Source organism: Phyllostomus discolor, chromosome 11 (genome assembly GCF_004126475.2).
Source record: "Phyllostomus discolor isolate MPI-MPIP mPhyDis1 chromosome 11, mPhyDis1.pri.v3, whole genome shotgun sequence".
Classification (NCBI taxonomy): domain Eukaryota; kingdom Metazoa; phylum Chordata; class Mammalia; order Chiroptera; family Phyllostomidae; genus Phyllostomus; species Phyllostomus discolor.
Window position 1 is genome coordinate 49,778,253 of NC_040913.2, and position 18,720 is coordinate 49,796,972.

The window sequence follows — 18,720 nt, forward strand, 5'->3', positions numbered from 1 at the left end:
GTGTGTGTGTGTGTGTATACATTTGTATATTTGAAAGTGCTTACATTTTTGTCTGAAAAGTGGATGTTATTTTTGTCTCAAAAGTGGGTTTGAAGGGAGAAGATAGCAAGGACAGTTTCTTAATGTAATTGGTAAATACAAGTAAGCATTTTCATATTGTAAACTTATTTTGGCTACACATTGAAAATTGTGCAGAAAAGTAATGTGTGAAATACATGTTACTCAGAAGATTAACAACATATATTTTTAGTAGTAGAGAAAATATTCACAAGAAAATTAATATAGACAATATGACAGTTGTACTTTGTATAAACAATTAGATATTAGAAGGGACAAATTTCATTACACATCATCTTATTCTATAATAGAAGTATTCTAGCTTTAGCATAGCCATTTTAATGGTGAGAAAACTGGGGCAAAAGAGGTTGTCAAGACTTAATACAGAGTGGTGGCAGTTTTCTGGTATCTTTTAGAGAGAGAAGTAATTTCATTCCCAAAGCTGAATAAGTGGAAACTGTTTAGGAGTATGTTTCTTTGAGTGGTGAAGAGTGGAGATAGGTAGAAGATAGGAAGATCAAGAGCCACAGGATTCCTGGGTACAAAATTAACTCATCTTTCCAAGGCTTCATATTCTAGAATTACTTCATATATAAAGTGATATCCAGTTTTGACTGAATAACTATTCTAATAGGGAAATAAATATTCAGGGTAAAATATTTGTGTTTTTAAACATATCAGAAAGTTGCTTTATTTGGGGTCTTTTGTATATTTTTACTTCATTTAGTAATAAAATATTTTATGTTACTTCTTTAGAGAGTATATTTTCATTTTGCTAGCTTAAGTTTATTGAAACTGAGCTGTTGCATGTTCTTTTTTAATTTTTCCCTTGGCATAAAGTCTAATTGTTGAGTACCTACCTAATGAAGATGTCTTTTGAAAGCTGTACTTTAAGTAATAAAATGCTGTTTGTAATTTATTATCTTATCAAGGTAAAGACCAAATTTTATGAATTTTCTTTTTATAAGAGGAAAAATAATAGATTTAATACATCCAGAAGTTTCATTAAATATTTAACTGCATTGACTTACTAAGTTGACACATGGTAAAAGTGCTTCTCTTTTCCTCATATGTATTTTTGAGTTCCTAACCTGTAGCAATGTGCTTGACACATAGTAGGCTTTTCTTCAATTTTTGATGTAGAAATAAATTATTAGGTTACTTAAAAACTTCTGAGAAACAACTAATTGCATACTATGTCATTAGAGTCTTTAAAGATGGGTTGTTTTTTAAAGGATTTATCCAGTTTTTTTTCTAAAAGGAAAATTTTTGTATCTTTAGGTGATAATGTGTTTATAAAACTAAAACCTTGGAGTAAAGTAGCAGCACATAATGGTTTGTGGGTTTTGAAAAGGTGCAGGCCATATTGTGCTGCCTCAAAAATACAAGGGTCTGGTCTTCTGAAGAAACTGCATTTCTTTTCATTCATAGCTTGTATGATAGTGATGTCAACAGTGCCTTAGCAGCACGTAAATATTGGCGTTAAGATTCTAAAATTATCTCCAGTATTAACTGTGCTGCTGAAGTAAGGTTGGCCACGTTCTACAGTCATTTTAATATGTATTAATATTACTAATGTACTTTCTGTTTTATTGATAATGTATTTTCATTACTGTTGATAACCTGGTTTAGTATGATTCTTTAAAAACAAGTACTCACTTTTCAGATGTATTGTGTATATTAAAATAGTACAATTGTGCCCCAGCTGGTGTGGCTCAGTGGATTGAGTGCCAGCCTGAGAACCAAGGAGTCACCGGTTTGATTCCCAGTCAGGGCACATACCTAGGCTGTGGACCAGGTTCCCAGTGGGAGGTACATGAGAGGCAGCCACACATTTTGTATTTCTCTCCCTTTCTCCCTCCCTTCCCCTCTCTCTATAAATAAATACAATCTTTAAAAAAGCATAATTGCAATTTAATAATTGTTGAATGCCATTAAGAGTTTACTGAAAGATCACCTTTATACTCAATGTAAATAATTAGATTTTTAGTCATGATTAACAGAAGTATTCATGTTCCCTTTGTTTCTCTAGTAAAATGAAATTACTGTAAAGATATTTGCATTATCTCACAGTTAAATGTACATTATAAAATATATATTTTGGACCCCAGCTGGTATGGCTCAGTGGATTGAGTGCTGGCCTGCGAATCAGGGTCACTTGTTCTATTCCCGGGGTGGGGCACATGCCTGGGTTTTGGGCCAGGTCCCCTGTAGGGGGCATGCCAGAGGCAACCACACATTGATGCTTCTCTCCCTCTCTCTCTCTAAAAAATAATATCTTAAAAAAAATACACACACACACACACATATCAAATCAAATATACTCTATCCAATTGTATATACTCTATGCAGAGTATATACATACTCATAGAGTATATATAATATATACTCATAGAGTGTTACTAAATATTTCCTTACAAGGGAAGTGGGGGGAAAGTACTGAAACATGTGAATTAAATTCCTGAAATCCCACCCTAGCTGGTGTAGCTCAGTGGATTGGGTTTCCCACCTGTTGGATTCCCAGGCAGGGCACTTGCCTAGGTTGTAGGCCTCGTCCCCAGTAGGGGGCACGCAAGAGGCAAACACACACTGATGTTTCTCTCCCTCTCTCCCTCCCTTCCCCTCTCTAAAAAATAAATAAATAAAATCTTTTTTAAAAATTCCTGAAATCCTGTGCCTCAGAATACACTTAATTATAATTTTAAAGGTAGGAAAATTTGTAACAGATGATCAACCTATTCCTTGGGTAACTTAGGAAACAGAAGCTCAAATTAAGTAATTACTACATATGACAAATTAGTATCTCAATCCTATGTCTTCTAACTTCATGCTCTCATGCTTTTCTTGTTTTTATTAAAATTTTTAAAAATTCTTAGCCAAAGATTAGTTTTTGCAAATTGAAAATATAAAGGCCTTGTTTGCTTTTTTATAACCTAACATTTAACTTCAGAGTAAGGCCAAAAATTACTGTAGTTATTAATTTCATAGATGCAAGCACAGTCAAAAATTTTAATTAGAATATGAAGGAAAATGTGTTTTTTTTCCTTTTTTTACTTTCATTTTTTTATTTTAATCTTTGTTCAAGTACAGTTTTCTCCCGTGAAAATGTTTTCTTTATCTTTGATTATTATTTGTTGGTGTTTTGTTGTCATTCAGTTAAAAAATGATGTTCAGGATAAGATGGGTGTGTTTGTGTAGTGTGCCATATTTTTCTGGTCTTATTTTCTGTCAGGAATATTTACCCTTTTCTGTATAAACAAGCAGGAAAATCTACAAATTAAAAGCAGTTCTTAAGGAATCATTTCCAGTTACAATTGTCAATTTTGGAAACCCTAAAAGTATATCAGATGTAATTTAAAGAATTGTATTCAAGGATCTTATGTTTAAATTATAATTTGAAGGGAAAGAAGATACGTAAGACAAAGTTCTCATTTTTTTACAACAGTCTCACAGTTTTTTCAGCAAAATTTCCAAAATGAAGAAGCAATATACCATATTGTTAGAATTAAATGCCAGCTTTTACATGGAAATATTTGCTTAGTGCTTTTAGAAATCATTCGTTAAGCTCTTACCGTGTTTCCTTTATTTCATCTCAACCATTTTATGAAAAATATATGATAGTATAACAAATATATGATAGTTTGTGGTTTCACTAAAAATATTCTGGGGTCTAACACATAGATGCTTAGAAATACTGTATTTTTCGGACCATAAGACTCACCTTTGGTTTAGAGGAGGAAAATAGGGAAAAAATTTTTGAAGGAAAAAGGTAAAATATTTAATAACATACACAACATAACATTTCACCAATGTAAATGTAAACAGAACTCAACATCAGCATTAACAACCATTATTCCTCCCAAATGGGGGTGCGTGTCTTATAGTCCAAAAAACACAGTAGTGAATGGATGAATGACATATTAATAGCTTCTCCAATATTTTCCAGAACAACCCAGGAATTAGATACCATTTTTTACTTTATTTTTGTTTGTCTAAATGTATTTGAAGTCAAATTTTTGGAAATTAAAATCAGTCTACTCTGCCTTCTAAATGACAGGAAAAACTTGGATTTTACATTTACTAGGTGAATTTTTATATGCTTCGGGTGTGAAGAAGGACCATTGGAGGTTATTATAGCTAAAAGAAAACTTTCTTGTCTTAATCCTGAGAATAGATTAAAGAAAAATTGAAATACTGTGAGAGTAAAATACTGCATTTAAATTTACTGTAACAGAATGAAGCTTCTTTACAGTCTTTTATTAGAAAAGAGGAAATGGCCTATCAATACTTAATGAAACACATTAGGTAACTCAACAGGACTGAAGTTTTATTTGCAAAGTTAATATACTTTCAAACCCTGGCTGGCGTAGCTCAGTGGATTGAGCTCGGGCTGTAAACCAAAGTGTCGCAGGTTCGATTCCCAGTCAGGGCACATGCCTGGGTTGCAGGCCATGGCCCCCAGCAACTATACAGTGATGTCTCTCTCTCTCTCTCTCTCTCTCTCTCTTTCTCTCTCCCTTCCCTCTCTAAAAATAAATAAATAAAATCTTTAAAAAAAAAAGAAAAGTTAATATACTTTCATCTTTATGTAATTTTGAAATATAACAAATAGTAAAATAAAATGTGGACCTTAATTTGGCTATTTATTTTGCAAGGGAAAAATAGTTATATATGGCTATTATTTTCATTTTTTTCCATTTTAGGGGGAAAAATTCTAACCTTTTTTATTCAGGTTTCTTTTTATATTGATACTAAATAATCCCTATATTGAGCATCCTAAATCTGTTATTCGAGTATAGATTGAATTGACAGTAACCCAGAGGACTACAGGCAAGTGTCCAGGAGACAGATATTTTATTCAACAATTCTCTTTGTATCCTACATTCAAATCCAAATCTCTTAAGATCACACATGTTGATATGTTATAGTAGATCTGAAAATTTGGCCATAGGCTAAATTCCATATTTAATAGTAAAGATTTTCTTCATTTATATATTCTTTAGTTGTTATAGAATTATAGTGTTTTAAGCTACTTAAGTATCAGTATCAATAAAAACCCAGGTCATAATTGGATTAACAAGATTATATTTTTATAAACTGTGATCTCTAAGTTGATGTGTTTATTTAGAAGTTGACATTCTAATTCAATTTCTTTTTCTTTTGCAGGTGGATATTACTATCCCTTATTCATGGAAAAAAATTTAATTCTAAGTGTTGTTTCTCATTGAACATTAACAAAAGGGAGAAAAAATAATGTCCTAAAGGTTTGAGATAGATTTGGCACTAGTAAGTATTTAGAAATACTACTTCCATATATGGGAGAAGAAATAATAGACCATCATCAGTACATTTCCAACTAAAACTTGCTTTTCTTTCCTATTAGGGAATTTTACAGTTTACAATAATAAAACAGTTTCTGTTTTGTTGTTAATAACTTCAACCCCTTTAGTGCAGAATTAACTCCTCTACCAGAAAATTTGAAAGTTTATGTTCTTACCTTGTTTATCTATAAAACATATCTCATGGATTTCTGATGTCTTTTTTTTTTAAGGACATATGCAATGAAGAAAATGTTGGCAAAATAAATAAGTTTAAACTATTTCTGTTAAAATTACTATACAAGGTGACAAGTTAGTTGCTGGGCTTTTTTTTTTTTGGCCTTAAATATACTGAAATTAAATTCAACATTTATAATTTCTCTTTTGGTCTATTTCTTGATTATTAATAATGTCATTTATGCAAAAATGTTCATGAGTAATACACTTAGGTTAGCATTTTAATAAGCAGACGTCCCCTCAATTCATTGTTTGAATAATCCGATATTTATTGTTTTCTTATGATTTGACTTTTGTGTATGGAAAAAAATATAAACTGCCTGGATAATTTTGTCACTGTTTATATTTATCTTATGCTATAGGGATAGATTTTTTTTAGAAATTGTACTGAGGAAAAAAATTTTAAGCTACTTCTATATTAATGTTCCTCAAATTAATTAAGTTGTTATTAAAGGTACTCCATATATCTTTGTTTTATAACTTAACCACTAGCATAGATTTTTTTCAAAGATTTTATTTATTTATTTTTAGAGGGTAAGGGAGAAAGAACAAGAGGAAGTAAAATGGATGCGGGAGGTACATCGATCATTTGCCTTTCACATGCCCCTACCTGGCCACCCGGCCCACAACCCAGGCATGAGCCCTGACTGGGAATCAAACCCGAAACCTTTCCATTCAAAGCCCAGCACTCAATCCCCTGAGCTACACCAGCCAGGGCAGATTATTCTATCAAAGAATACCTCTAGAAAGTGGTAGAAATATTTATTCACCCCAGACTTTGCTTCCTTCCATTTATTATTATTTTATAATCTTTGAGAACCCTTATTCCTATAGAAATAACATTTTCAAGGATATAAGTTTATATAGTACCACTAAAACTCTTTTTTTCTGGGCTTAATGCATATGATAGAAGTTTCCATGTGAACATTTTAAAATACCACTTTAGCCTGAAACAATGAAGGTGTAGAGTATTTGTTGTTTCGTAGTGTATGTTGAGAAAGTTTAAGTACATCATTTCTTTTTTTTTATTATATTTTAATCATTGTTCAAATACAGTTTTCTCCTTTTTAATCCCAATCCATTCCCCCCTCCCAACCTCCCCACTTCCCTCCCATTACCACCCTCCCCTTAGTTTATGACCATGTGCCCTTTAAGTTTGTTCCTGTGAGCCCTTCCCACTGACCCCTTAAATTCCCTCTTCTCTCCCCTCTGGTCACCGTGAGCCTGTCCTCTATTTCAGTGTCTTTGGTTATATTTTGCTTGCTTCTTTGTTTTGTTATTTAGGTTCCTGTTAAAGGTGAGATCATATGGTATTTGTCTTTCACTGCCTGGCTTGTTTCGCTAAGCATAATGTTTTCCAGCTCCATCCACGCTGTTGCAAAGGGTAGGAGCTCCTTCTATCTTTCTGCTGCATAGAATTCCACTGTGTAAATGTACCATAGTTTTTTGATCCATTCATTTACTGATGGGCATCTTGGTTGCTTCCAGCATCTAGCTATTGTAAATTGTGCTGCTGTGAACATTGGGATGTATAGCTTCTTTTGAATTGGTGTTTTAGTATTCTTAGGATAGAGTCCCAGCAGTGGAATTGCTGGGTCAAAAGGCAGATCCATTTTTATTTTTCTGAGGAAGTTCCATACTGCTTTCCATAGTAGTTGTACCAGTCTGCAGTCCCACCAGCAGTGCACTAGGGTCCCCTTTTCTCCACAACCTCTCCAACACTTGTTTGTTGAATTGTTTATGATGGCCATTCTGACTGGTGTGAAGTGGTATCTCATTGTGGTTTTAATTTGCATCTCTGTGATAGCTAGTGATATTGAACATCATTTCATGTGTCTTTGGATTTTCTGTATGTCCTCGGAGAAGTGTCTGTTCAAGTCCTTTGCCCACTTTTTAATTGGATTCCTTGTCTTCTTAGAGTGCAGTCGTGTAAGTTCTTTATGTATTTTGGAGATTAAACCCTTGTCTGAGGTATCATTGGCAAATATGTTTTCCCACACAGTTGATTCTCCTTTAATTTTGATACTGTTTTCTTTAGCTGTGCAGAAGCTTTTAATTTTGATGAGGTCCCATTTGTTTATTCTTTCCTTTATATCCCTTGCTCTAGGGGACACATCAGTAAAAAAGTTTGTTTGTGAAATATCTGAGATTTTCCTACCTACGTTCTCCTCTAGGACTTTAATGGTGTCACGTTTTATATTTAAGTCTTTTATCCACCTTGAATTTATTTTTGTATATGGTGTAAGTTGGTGCTCAAGTTTCATTTTTTTGCACGTGGCTGTCCAGTTCCCCCAACACCATTTGTTGAAGAGGCTATTTTTATCCCATTTAATGTTGCTGCCTCCTTTGTCAAATATTAATTGACCATAGAGACTTGGGGTTATTTCTGGGCTCTCTGTTCTGTTCCATTGGTCTATGTGCCTGTTTTTATGCCAGTACCAGGCTGTTTTGATTACAGTGGCCTTGTAGTATAGTTTAGTATCGGGTATTGTGATCCCTCCTACTTTACTCTTCTTTCTCAAAATTGCAGCAGCTATTCGGGGTCGTTTATAATTCCATATAAATTTTTGAAGTGTTTGTTCTATGTGAAATATGCCATTGGTACTTTAATAGGAATTGCATTGAATTCCTATTAAATTGCTGTGAGTAGTATGGACATTTGGATGATATTAATTCTTCCAATCCATGAACACGGTATATGTTTCCATTTGTTTGTGTCTTCCTTGATTTCTTTCTTCAGTGTTGTGTAGTTTTCTGAATACAGGTCTTTTACCTCTTTGGTTAGGTTTATTCCTAGATATTTTATTTTTCTTTTTGCTATTTCGAATGAGATTTTTTCCTTGATCTCTGTTTCTGCTGTTTCATTGTTGGTGTACAGAAATGCCTTTGATTTCTGGATATTGACTTTGTATCCTGGTGTTTTGCCAAATTTATTTAGTAGGTCAAGCAGTTTTTTGGTGGAGTCTATAGGATTTTCTATGTATACTATCATGTCATCTGCAAACAGTGACAGTTTTGTTTCCTCCTTTCCGATTTGAATGCCTTTTATTTCTTTTTCTTGTCTGATTGCTGTGGCTAAAACTTCCAGTACTATATTGAATAGAAGTGGTGAAAGAGGACAGCCTTGCCTTGTTCCTGATCTTAGTGGAAAAGATTTTAATTTTTGCCCATTGAGTATGATGTTAGCTGTAGGTCTCTCATATATGGCCTTTATTATGTTGAGGAATGCTCCCTCTATTCCCACTTTGCTGAGTGTTTTTATCATGAATGGGTGCTGTATCTTGTCAAATGCTTTTTCTGCATCAATTGATATGATCATGTGGTTTTTGTCTTTGCTTTTGTTTATGTGATGTATTACATTTACTGAGAAAGTTTAAGTACATCATTTCTTAAGAAATTTGTAAGTTTTTACATAGTCTGTGTAGGCTTTTATATTTGTTTATATTTTCATGAGTATTGTCTGGCAGTGTGAAAATGCTAATGTTGGATAGGAGCATTACAAATAGATTTGCAGCATTTATTTATAAAAAGAAAGGTACAAATTTATTTATCCTCTGTAGGTGCTGAGGGTCAGCAGTGAACAAAACATAAATTTCAACCCTCATGGAGCTTACAGCCTTGGGAGTGAGTTGTGGGTGACAGAATAGACAAAACTGATAGGTAACTTATGTAGCATGTCAGAAGGTGATAAGTTTTGTTTCAAAATATAAACCAAGGGATGGTATAAAGTAGTTTGGAAGGCAGGAGAAAGATGTTTTTAAATTAAATAGTATGATGGAAAAATGCCTCAGAGATGACATTTGAACAAAGATCTAAACAGTAAGGGAGCAAAACATTAGATAATGCTGGGAGAAGAGCCTTTCAGGTAGGTGATATAGCAAAGACATTGAAACTGAAGCATTTTTGGTGTGTAAAAGAAACTGCAAGGAGATCTGGGTGGCTATGATCAAATTACACAAGAGGGAGAATGGTAGCTTATAGGATCGAAGAGTTCATAGGGGCCAGATCTTATTGCTGTTTAAGGTTTTAGGTTAATCTACAGATTTAATTTTTTATACAGTTGTTTGTGCCTAAGCCTATTTTACTTTTGTAAATAGAACAGAGTATTTTTATGAATTGGACTTAAGATTAATAAACCTCCTTTTGAGACCATTTAGAACATAAATACTGTTTGAATGGTTGGTTAATATATGTGATGATCAGGTTTTTTCAATTTGTGCTTTGATGGCTCTGAAATAGTTTTCCATTTGATCAGTTTAGTCAAAGCTACTGGTTCCAAGGAACATTCAGAAATTGTTCATGTTTGTCATTTACTCAAACATTGTCTTTGACACCTCTATTCTTGGAATTGGTGCCGTAGTTAAGAACTTCATTATTTCTTTCTTACTCTTTTTTTATTTTTAATTTTTGGACTTTTTATTAAGAACATGAAAAACACATCTTGAATTGATTTAAGTTGTCAATGCATTATCATTCTTTAAAATCTGATATCTGATTTAAAAAGAAAATGTTTTTTTTATTAATCTTTATTCTGTATCATCTTAGTTAAGGAATTCTTGTTTTGTTTTTTTAAGATTTTTATTTATTTTTAGAGAGAAGGGAAGAGGGGAGAAAGAGAGGAAGAGAAGCATCAATGTGTGGTTGCCTCCCATGCATCCCCCACTGGGAACCTGGCCCACAACCCAGGCATGTGCCCCAGCTGGGAATCGAACTGGCAAACCCTTGGCTTGCAAGATCTGCACTTAATCCACTGAGGTACACCAGCCAAGGCTGTTAGGTAAAGAATTCTTTGCCTGTAATTGCTTCCTCTGCTACAGAATATCCCACTAATTTAACCTCCCTACAATACTGCTTTTTATTGGATAAAATTCAGACTCCTTAGGTTGTGCCTCATGATCTTGCCCCAACCTTCTTTTCTAAAGTTTTCCATTTTTCTTCAAGTGAACTAGTCCTGATATATCTGTTTTTCTATCTCTGCCTTTATTTATGCCATTTCACTATCCCAGTTCTCCCCCAAGTAATGTCTGTACATTTTGAAAAATCAGGCCAAACCTCTAGTGTGTGCTGTTTCCTGACTTTGTAACAGTCTGGCATACCTCCTTCCCGTAGTATGAACAATTTATATTTCAGGTTGAAAATTGGAATATAAATTGTTCATACTATGTTCTTCTTGTTCTCCTGAGGAACATAACATTCCTATAATTGTACCTCATTTATTTATACATATTAACCTTTAAAATGTATTAGCAATAGGAACAAAAATTTTAAATTCAAGAAACAAAATGAAGCCCTGGTTGGTGTGGCTCAGTGGACTGAGCACTGGACTGTGAACCAAAGAGTCACTGGTTCATTTCCCAGTAGGGGCACGTGCCTAGGTTGTAGGCTGGGTCCCCAGGTAGAGAGAGGTGTATGAGAGGCAACCACACATTGATGTTTCTCTTCCTCTTTCTCTCCCTTCCCCTCTGTCTAGAAATCAATAAATAAAATATTTTTTGAAAAAGAAACAAAATGAAGAAAGATGAGGTGGACTAAGACATCCAGAACTTCAAAAAACAAGCCTAAATATAAGTCCAAAGTTCAAGTAATTTTATGCTCACAAATGAGACAGTTGATTTTTTCTATGACATGAAAAACTATATCATAGAGTGTGAACTGGCCATAACACACTTTAGCACATTAAAAGAATAAGGAGTTACCTATTTCAATTGTTTGATATTGTAAAGGCAATTAGAACATACTCTAAGAAGTAGTCCATGTGTTTATTGTAGTGTTTATAATATTAAAAGATATGAAGAGTTTATGAAGTGTCTAACAAAAGGCAGATTAAATAACATGTTAAATGGAGTACTGTTCAGGTACTCTAATTAATGTAATTATATTTAATTAGCTAGAAAGTTGTTCATGATTGAATGAGGTTACCAAATAGTATGAACAGAGTACTTAGAAGAATACATTTGCTAAATTATTATTATTATTGGTTTACTATGTGTGTGAGATAAATCTCACTACAGTGAAGGGGGGTGTACCATTAATAAGCGTGTATGATTTTTGTGAATGGGAGGTTTTTTTTTGGAAAGGAGAGTGACAAATCCTTGAAAAATATTGATGAAAACAATTATTTGAAGCAGCCTTACCACTACATAATCATCCCCTTTGGAAATATGTAAATGGAAATCCTGCTTGGTTCAGGAACTGTGGAAGTGATAATGAAGGATTAACTACCATGGGAAGAACTGAACAGATAATTTCAAACAGTAGGTATTTCAAAAATAAAATCATTTTAAAATATGCTTCAGGGGAACAGTCTATGTTCTCTAAAATGAAGGAATGTTAAAAGGAGTATTAAAAAGGAATTCTTGAGTTTGTTGACAGGTTTTGCTGTCATTTCCTTCCTCTTCCACCCCCAGAACCTTTCCCCTAGATAACTTAAGTATATATAAGAAAGGGAGTAGTGGATAAATATTTTAATTTTGAAACTAAATTATGTAAATAAAAATCTGATTTATACCTATATTTAATAGCACAGTGAATCTTAATTTTAGATCTAAAATACAGGGATTTTTTGTTTTAAAAGTTTGTTTTAATTTTTTCCTAGTAATACATAGACATAAAAGTAATACATAGACATAGAAACCTTGAAAAAGGCAAAAGAATTCTATTTAAAAGTCACAGTTTTATACTCGTGGCAACTACTATTAGGCTTAAATTATTCCCTCTCAGGAGTGTCCAGCCTTTTGGTGTCTCTGAGCCACAGTGGAAGAAGAGCTGTTTTGGGCCATGCGTTAAATACATTGTGACACATAATCACAAAAAAAATCTCATGATGTTTTAAGTAAATTTATAGTTTTGTGTTGGGCTGCATTCATAGTCATCCTGAGCTGAAAGCAGCCTGCGGGCTGCAGGTTAGATATCCCTGATTAGTTGGATCAGCATTTTTTTTTCCTTAATTCAATGTATAACTGTTCCAGGGACTAGCAGGGGCAACTCCTGTGGAGAAGAAATATAGAATTTGCATTGGCTAAGAAAATTTTTCTTTACATTTATCTAAAATATAAAAATACCATGAACTGAAGAATCTGTTTTATAATATTTTACTGTAAAAAAATGCCTAAAATTTCTCAAGATACTTTAGTGAGCTTCAGCATACGAGAATATGCATCTTGTTTACCTTGTGGCTTCCTCAGCCAAACTTGCATGTCATCCCCATGGGTACCATTCCATAGTGTGAGAAGCATTCTAATGCAAGAGAAATCACTGAAAGGTTTTTAAAGGAGAGCAAGAATAAATACTGAAATATGTGTACTGCTGAAGATTTGCTCAAAGCAAAATCTAAGATCAGTATGAGTTTGTTTCCTCTTTTATACCTCAAATCATTACATCTAATTTATCAAAAAACTGAGCTCTTCTGAGAGTGTGGAATTCACATTTGATATTCAGAAAACATGAGTAATTATGGACATTTTAGTTCAAACATGGCTTTGGTTATCAAAATATAAACATGACACAAACATGAATTCACAGTGTATAACCTGTCCGTTTCAGTGACCTATTTGGAATGTAAGCAAAAATGGTATGTCTCAACCTATTTTTCTCATGTGCTCATATTTTATCATTTAAAATTCTTAAGCTCTACTAGTTTCATTTAGGCAGTTTTGGAATCTTAAAATTTGGTTAAGAGACTAAAGAAACTATAGTATTTGGGAGTCTAAAATCTGAGGGGAACGATGTTTGTCATCAAAATGGGCCTATGGTACAGATTTCAATTCAGACCCTGTCATGCCACTTTCATCAGCATTTTACTGAGTATTTCTTCCTTTGAAAAAAAAAATAGGAAAAATACCCATGTAGGTATTCTGGACCAAGTAGGTCCATAATAGTTATTGTACCACATTTGAATAGGTGATTCTTAGGTGTATTTATGTCTAAAACTCAAGGGAATTTGGAGCTTTAAAAGTTGGTGACTTTTTTACAAAATTCTACATAGTTATATTCTTCAGGAAAAATCTGTTATGATTTTATGATACTTCCTGTATTCATTAAGAAAAAACATTCCTAGAAAGAAAAAAAGTTCTTCACTACAATCTACCTTATTTTTAACCATACCAGATGGTCTTGGTCTCTGGATAGCCAAATTAGATTTAATGTGCAGCTTAGGTAAGTGTTTGACAGATTTAAAAACTAGCATGAAAATTCATGTATTCGGGTTAACTTATTGCCATATGCTAATAAGTACTTGCCTCCCAAAACCATTGTTCATTGGTAGTCTTGGTGTGTAAGACTCATGTCAGGCCACACAGAGTGTGGATGTGAACTGGACAATGAATAGAGAATTGAAAAAAAACATGGTGTTTAGATGTACTAAGGAGTGATTAAAAAGAAAAGACATAACCTTGAGACTTGTTTATTCTGTATTGCACTGGATGACAAAACTGGGGAAAGTGAGTTTCGGGAATGCAAATATGAACTCTTAAAACAAGGGTTTTATACCAACTAGATGTGTTCATTAGACTGCGTTAACAAGTACCCTAAGTGAAGAAAGAAGAAAGAGTAAGTAAAATTTAAATACATCATCTTGAACAAATCTTTGCTTTTAAAATGTATGCTAACAAAGGACAATTTTCCCCCAGTTTATTTTTATTTTTAATTATATTTTATCATGCTATTATAGTTGTCCCAATATTTCCCCCTTGCCCCCCTACACCCAGCAACCCCCACTCCCTAGGCCATTACCATACCATTGTTCATGTCCATAGTCCTGCATGTAAATTCTTTGGCTACTCCATTTCCTATACTATATTTTACATCCCCACAGCTATTCTGTAACTATATATTTGTACTTCTTAATCCCCTTGCCTCTTCACCTATTCCCCCTCACCCACCCTCCCATCTGGCAACCATCAGAATGCTGTGTCCATGATTCTGTCTCTGTTCCTGTTTGCTTAGTTTGTTTTTTAGATTCAGTTGTCCACAGATATGTATTTACTGTTCCTAGTTTTGATCTTTTTCTTAAATAAGTCCCTTTAATATTTCATATAATAATGGCTTGGTGATGATGAACTCCTTCAACTTGACCTTATCTGAGAAGCACTTTATCTGCCCTTCCATTCTAAATGAGAGCTTTGCTGGATAGAGCAATCTGGGATGTAGGTCCTTGCCTTTCATGACTTGGAATACTTCTTTCGAGCCTCTTCTTGCCTATAAGGTTTCTTTTGAGAAATCAGCTGATAGTCTTATGGGAATTCCTGTGTAGGTAACTATCAGCTTTTCTCTTGCTGCTTTTAAGATTCTGTCTTTGTCTTTACCCTTTAGCATTTTAATTATGATGTGTCTTGGAGTGGGCCTCTTTGCATCCATATTATTTGGGACTTTCTGTGCTTCCTGGACTTGCATGTCTATTTCTTTCACCAAATTAAGGAAGTTTTCTTTCCTTTTTTTTTTTTTTCAAATAGATTTCCAATTTATTTGTTTCTTCTCCTTCTGAACTCCCATGATGGCGAATGTTGGAACTCTTAAAGTTGTCCCAGGGTCTGCTTATACTATCATTTGGGGGGAGGGGGGGGGGGCGGCGTATTTTTTGGATTTTTTTTTCTTGTTCTGATTGGTTGTTTTTTGCTTCCTTATGTCCCAAATAATTTATTTGTTTCTCAGCTACATTCACTTTATTGTTGTTTCCCTCTAAATTGTTATTTATTTTAATTAGTGAACCCTTCGTTTCTGACTATCTTTTTTATGCTGCCAAGGCCCTCGCTAAGTTCCTTGAGCATCATTATAACCATTGTTTTGACTCTGCATCTGATAGATTGCTTATCTCCATTTTGTTTTGTACTTTTTCTGGAGTTTTGATCTGTTCTTTCATTTGGGCCATGTTCCTTTGTCCCTTCATTTTGGCAGCTTCCCTGTGTTTGTTTCTATGTATTAGGTATTACTGCTATAACTCCCTGTCTTGGTAGTGCAGTCCAACGTAGTAGGTGTCCTCTAAGGTCTTGGTGGCACAGCCTCTTCTATCACCCAAGCTGGGTACTCAAGGCGCACCCTTCATGTGGGCTTAATACACCTTTCTCATGTAATTGAGCCTTGATTGGCTTTGGCATATCAGTGGGAGGAATTTACCCAGAACAGCCATCTGCAAGGACTGGCTGTGACCACCGACCACCAACCTCTGCCTTCTGTGGAGAATCAGCTGTGCAGGGGCAAGGTGGTGGTGCTCTGATATGGTTTGTAATTGTCCAGTGGGTGCGTGTCCCTGAGGTTTTCCAGGTAGTGAAAGCCAAGTTTAGTCCCACCTGTGTGTGTTCCTGCCTAAGCTGTAAAGCAATCTGAGAGAGCTGCTGCTTGTGCTGGGCTGGCAGTTTCCCAGGCAAAGCCAAGCTCTGAATTTAGGCTGACTGCTGCTAGTGCCCTGTTTGAGGCCACTTAGCAATAGGTACTGTGCCTGGGTGCTCACTGAGGCTAGCTGTTGCTGGTTTGAAAGAATTTAGGAAGCTGTGAAGCATAAGCCCAGACCGTCCATTAATATGGAAAAGCCACTGTTAACAGTGGTAAGTTGGATGGGACTAAGCACCAGGGGATCTTCAGGGCAAGGCAAACAGTATTAGCCAGGTTGATCGGTCCTCAGATAATGGCCTCCACCTGCCCTTTTTGTCTGGGAGAAAGCTGTCCCCCATCTCTTGCCTTGATGCCAGAACCTGTACTTTCTCCCTGTATGTCACTGGTGCCTTTCAAGCTGCTTCCCTGGTGCTGTGGCTCAGGGGGAGTGAGTATGCGTAAGTTCTTGGGTGGATTCTTTAAAAGGAACTGCTTGGGTCTCCAGAAGTTGCTTCCACTGACTCAATTACTGCTTGTTTTTGCAGCCAGAAGTTCTGGTGACTTTTATACCATTCACTGGAACCCTGGGCTAGGGGGCCTGGTGTGGGGCTGGGACTTCCTCACTCCTGAGATATCCCTCCCAAATTTATATCCACCACACCTTGATGCGGGACTCATATTTCCATCTCTCTTTCCCCCCTATGCTGGACAGATGTGGTTTCTTTAATTCAACTTGATTTCTGATGATTCCGAGTGATGGTTGTCCTATAATTTAGTTGTAAGTTTGATGTGGCAGTGTGAGGAGGCAAACCATGTTTACCTGTCCTACCATCTCGACCACAAGCTGAGACTGCTCTATTTCAAACAACAATTTTTTACTGAAGGAAATTTTAGGGAGACCATTATTTTAGCAGAACTGACAGTATCTACAGAAGGCACTCTAAGAAGTTCAAGATCAAGGTTTCCAATAGCATATGTTATTTGTCCTGGAACTATGAAATAATGAAGATGTTAAAATTTTCATTAAGTACTAGAGTTGAAACATTATTTTTTAAAAATACTAAAAACTTTTTAAAATAAATTGGCATTTGTTTTCAAGGCAGGTTACTTTTTGAAGGTTCTTGAACAAATCCAGCATAGAACTGTATCATTAAGTTTTCATTTTCCTCCTAAGACTTCAAAGGAAAATAAAGTTGAAGAATTTGGATAAACCAGGCACATGCAAGGTGCTCAACTAATTAAATGGTGTATTCCCAGGAATACCAATCTCACTCTGAAATTTGCAGTGGGTCTAGTTGATTCTGCTATTAAATATGTAGGAAATAATCATTCTATGTATCTTTAGCAATTTTTGCATTCAAATCATTGTTAAGACAAAACAATGTCATGATTTGGCTGAAAAGATCATTTTTCTGACATCTTTTAATGCAGGCATCTTAATTTTTATGAATCAAGTACTCTTCATGTGCCCTGGCTAGAAATCAAACCTGCGACCTTTTGGTTTTCAGGATGATGCCCAAGCAAGTGAACCATACTGGCTAGGGCTATATGAGATTCTTGATATGAGAGAATTGTAAATACTATTATGAACACCAGCCCTGACATGTCAATGTTTATTTGTCCCTGTGGGAAATAGACCAATAAATTTTTATTTATTTTGAGTGGTTATTTTTAAATGACCCAAATTAATAAAATCAAAACATTTTAATACCTACCCTGTAGATTGTTGATGACTTTTTAAATTGCATATAATGATCGCTCAAGAGCTTTAGGTACTGTTATTAGCAATAGAAATAACTAACATTGATTTTTTTAAAGATTTTATTTATTTTTAAAGAGGGAAGGGGGGGAGATAGAGAGAAACATCAATGTGTGGTTGCTGGGGGTCATGGCCCACAACCCAGGCATGTGCCCTGACTGGGAATTGAACCTGCAACACTTTGGTTCGCAGCCCGTGCTCAATCCACTGAGCTACGCCAGCCAGGACACATTGATTTTTTTTTAATCCTTTTCCAGATATTTAATAACTCATTTAATTCTCAAACTACCTTATGAAGGAGGTGATTCATTATCCTTATAGGTAAAGAAACTGAGTCACAGGGAAATAGCATGCCTTATGTCACAAAACTAGTAAGTGGAGTCAGGATTCAGACTCAGGTGGTTTGATTACAGAACTCATCTTAGTAATTATATCTACATCCTGGACTTCTGGCAACATGGAGGAATAGGTGGACGCACCGTACCTTCTCGCACAACCAAGAATAGAACAACAATAATTTACAGATATAATATCACTCAGAACTGTCAGAGGATTTATCTGAATGGAAGTCGGACACCCAAGAAGTTGAAGTAGACCCGTACATCCAGACTGATAGGGGACGACGAGCCGGGCGGGCACAGGGCTGGCGCAGGTCAGCGGCGCACGGAGGTTAGGGGAAATTTGGCGCAAAATTGGCACCACAGCCAACTGGGGCGCAAGAACGCTGTGGTGATCCCTGAGTACGCAAGCTGCGGCTGGGGGAACCAGTGAGGCAGCAATTGTGGACCAGGGCAGAGCTCGCAGCCCAGGATTCCAAAGGAGTGTCTGAGCCCAGGAGAACGGAACTACTGCCATTGTTCCCCCCTGCCCCCACATATAACGTCACAATCTAGCGACTGGAGTGCCCAGCCCCGGTGAACACCTAAGGCTTCACCCCCCACCATAACAAGAGCCAGCAGACGGGGGGGTAGGGGGGGTGGGGGGGGGAGACAGGGAAAGACATACAACATGTTTCCAGCAGAACAAATCAGTCCCCCGGGACTC

At 35.5% G+C, this 18,720-nt stretch overlaps 1 long non-coding RNA gene across 1 annotated transcript in view; it reads left to right on the plus strand.

Annotated features, from left to right (window-relative positions):
* Positions 1–18,720, plus strand: part of LOC118497363 — a 58,954-nt gene that overhangs the window by 26,273 nt on the left and 13,961 nt on the right. The window contains exon 3 of the long non-coding RNA XR_004899887.1: positions 5,224–5,343. This is a non-coding gene — a long non-coding RNA (uncharacterized LOC118497363). The remainder of the gene's footprint in view (positions 1–5,223; positions 5,344–18,720) is intronic.